This window comes from Taudactylus pleione, unplaced genomic scaffold (genome assembly GCF_031769625.1).
Source record: "Taudactylus pleione unplaced genomic scaffold, aTauple2 ptg001827l, whole genome shotgun sequence".
Taxonomy (NCBI): domain Eukaryota; kingdom Metazoa; phylum Chordata; class Amphibia; order Anura; family Myobatrachidae; genus Taudactylus; species Taudactylus pleione.
This window is the reverse complement of record NW_028286224.1, coordinates 1,089,390-1,093,525: the sequence shown is the minus strand read 5'-3', so window position 1 is coordinate 1,093,525 and position 4,136 is coordinate 1,089,390.

Below are 4,136 nucleotides of genomic sequence, written 5' to 3'. Positions count from 1 at the left end.
CCTTTCCCGTGAACCAAGATGGGCCAGATAATGGTCCCCGGGAGGAAAAATAAAAAAATACCTTCACACCCCCACTTTTAGAATGCTATCCATTCGATAACTGACGGGTAAGTAACATTTTCGGGTTAGCACAGAAGCACTATGAAATATTCTTGCAGCACACATAAGATCTGCAAGCAGAAACCCACCTTACCAAATTACATGCAAAGCACTCAGCTAACTTCACTGAAGACATTATTAAACTAAATTGAAGAGAGGAATAAAAATGGCAATATACTTACCACTGTGCCAAACTAAAGGGCGGCACCCCATGCACAAGTAACGTGTACAAGTAACAAATCGCACAGAGCAAATAAAAGAATCCCCAGCTTCTGTAAGGAAAGCCATCTGCTCTTCCCAATCGGAAAGCCTGGAAAAAATTAAGCCTGCACAACATGTAGAAACCCTAAACCAAGTTCATTGAAACACCAAATTACATGCAAATGAACCCGAGGAAAACAAAGTCTTGCTGAGCACTATAATTTCTCAGACCCGAACACAACCAAACTACAACTGGAGGTCAAAATGAAAAAGGCATCCACTAAATGGACAGAAGCCACCTATCATAACCCAAGCAACCTCCCCTAAAGCTGCAAGTCAAATGGTCTGTGGGAGCTAACACCAAAGGGTAAACCCCTTTAACAAACTTGAAAGGCCTCAAAGAGTGGGAAAGGTTATGCAGGGCTGTATAGACCCTGCAACAAACAAAAGAAGGAGATGCCCGTCAGCACTGCGACCACAGAAGCCATTAAGTGACCACACTGGTAATACCCAAGCCCCTGAAAGCCTTGCTCACACAAAGCCTGCCAGTCCCGTCAGCCACTAAATAAGTTCTGCAGAGATGCCATCGCAAACACCCTCAGTGACGGCTTGCCAATCAGCTAAACCAAGAGCAAGGTAACCCCCCAGCAGGAATCACGGGAGACTACAATGAAAAACGGGCAAAAGAAAGCAAGATAAAGCATACACAAAATGCAGCATATACACCGGGCACACAACAGTCTCGAAATCGAATATTGTCCCCCAAGCCAACACATACTGAATGTCTCAACAGCCAAAAAGCTGGAGGAGAGGGAACCATCTGATCGCTAAAGGCACGCCAAGCCCAGAGAGTCACACCAGAAAAAACCTCAACCCACATATTACTTAAACGATCGCTAGATAAGTCAAACATTACAAAGAAACGAAAACAATACCAACAACAAAAAAGTGCCAATAAGTCCAACAGCATGTGGTGCCAGCGGCTAGGGTGCTACATAACAGAAACCATCACAAAGTCGCTGTATATGACAAGCGAGCCGCCTTGGCAAAAGCTGCAAAGTAGTAAAAGTGACCGGATATGAAGGAAGTGCGGTAGCTACTAAATTGAACTAGGGACCAGTACCAAATGCGGAGGTCATCCAAAATCACAGAAGACAAACCGCACGTGGTAACACGGCCTGCTCACAATGAACACATCACCTACCAACTGCCCAGAGGGATGAAATGATGAGCACAATAATGTAACCTAGGAACAACTGCACTGTACGCAGTATAAGCCTAATCGCCTACAAACCACCGGCAAAGGATACAAAAATAGACCATATCACCTGCGGCAAATGACAGCGACTAGCAACCACGCCTAACTAAGTGCCCAGATACAACAATCATGAATAGCACATCTCTGTCTTAAAATTAGAGATGTTCGCCGACCCCCGTGTTTTGGTTTTTGTTGTGGAACTGAATCTCCCCTGGTTTTGGATCTGAATCTGGTTTTGGATTTTTTTTCCTTGGTGTTTTGTTTTTAGGTTTTGGTTTTGAATCTGTATTTTTTCCAAAAAATTATATAAACAGCTAAAACCACATAATTTGGGCCTGTTTTTGTTCCTACAGTATTATTAACCTTAATAACAATCATTTTCAGGCATTTCTAGGTATTTTTAACCACCTCACAGCTCACAATATTGATTTCACTATTTTTCACCAATACAGGCCAAAGGCTGCAACGAGCTGGTTGGCTAAAGTAAGCAACAGAGCAGCGGCACAAATGCACGGCAGTTTTAAAAAATATAGGACATCTATGAAACATTGCCACACAGCAGTGGCAAACAGGATGGCAGTTTAATAAACTATAATAATGTCAGTCGGCAATGTCCCAAATAGTGCCAAATGTAAAGAAAAGAGGTGCAAGATGGAATTGTCCCTCCCACCCACTCTTATGTGGGATATTAAAAAGGACATGCACAGTTTAACAAACCAAGCACTTTAGCCACTAGGACTGACACTTTCGTGGCTGAACTCCTTGGTTTGTTTGGGCCCCCATAAAACATTTTTTGTAAGGACTACCTTCAATTATTAAGGAGGAGGTTGATGATGAGAGTGTTGGTGGTGGAGATTGCATGTGCTGGTCCAAATTGCTGGTAGCTGATACTGGACTGCTTGTTATTAATTTACAAATTGTAATTTTGTTAAACAAATTGCATGAACTCGCTGCAAATAACATAACAGGGAGGAGGTGCCTAGGTGGTTAACGTCCCTTCCTCTGCTAACTTTGGCTTTACAAATGGAACAGATGCCTTCACAACTGTTTTTAGAATTTAGATAAAAATAATTCCACACCCAAGACGTTGCTCTTCTGGCTTTCTTTTTATCATTAGCAAGAACTGTTGCCACTGGTGGCTGATTTACGCAAACCACGTCCTTATCATCAACATCCACATTAGCGTCAGATAGGACACAAACTTCCCACTCATCCTCCTTTTGCACTTCCTCCACACTATCATCCTCATTTTTTATTATTTCACCATCTAATACTAGCGTCAGTGATCCGCTGCGAAACTGGGTGACAGCTGTTATACTTACTTCCTCTATCAAATGACTGTTTAATAGTCAATTGTTTATTTGAAATTACTTCCAATCACGAATGAGGATGTTGATGATGATGCAGGTGTTGGTGTTGGAGATCGAAGGCGCTTGGATCCCACAGAAAGGGAGCAGGTAGGTGACACTGGATTTGTTACATTTTGAGTTTTGGAACTTGGCGACATACACTTTGATATTTGATGAATGTGCTCCAAGTGACGTAACAAGGAGGAGATTTCTAGGTGGTTTAGGTCCCTCTCTCTACTCACTCTTGCTTTGCAATGGTTACATATTGCTTGACAACTGTTGTCCGGATCAGGATGGAAATAATTCCACACGTGAGAAGTAGATTTTTGTGTCTTTTGTCCCGGCATAACAACAATGGGCTTTGGCTTTTTCAAACCATGGGCAACAGCTGTTGCCTTACTTACACAAAGGACATCCTCGGCATCAACATCCTCATCACCAACATCTTCATCATCAACATCCTCATCATCCTTAGCGCCTTCAACTACCAAAATATCCTCCTCCTCCATGTGCAATTCCACAGAAGCATCTTCGATGACTACGTGTGCAAGATGTTGACTGCCCTTCCCCACATTTACAGGGGGCACACAAATGTTGGAACTTGGAGGATCCTCCAGTACACTAGTATTTAGGTCGGGCTCACACATGGCAACCGCGGACACACTTGCACTCACCTCGGGGATTTGTGATTTTGATTTCTCAGGGCGCACAGTTGTTTTTTCCAGAGCTGTCTTAACAACTTTCACATTTTTAATTGGACCACCACCACTACTACTACAAGCAAAAGGGCTATCAGCACTCTTCACAAAGAAAGGCCAAGGCCTTATCCTTTCCTTTCCATTTCGTGTAGTGAATGGCATATTGCCAATCTTTTGTTTATCTAAAGTCAGATATCCTTTCAATTTTTTTTTCTTAACTTCAGTAAAACTTGCTTTAACATATCGATGGCGTGACTTAAGCTCTGGGGCATGGGCCTTCATAGAGGACGAGGAAGTTGACGGCCTTGCACTGCTGGCGGCAGCTACAACATGTGGTTCTTGGCCTTGCTCTCCTATCATGTGACAGCCCTCCATATTTTCTGCAGTCTTGAAGCAGTATCACAATCACCTATAGTGTACCAAAGGTGCAGTTACAAAATTCACACACTTGCAGTCGTGTGCACACACAAAAATATTAGAAAAAAAGACAAATGATGATTTTTATTTTTTGTCATTTCCAGAAGAACTTGG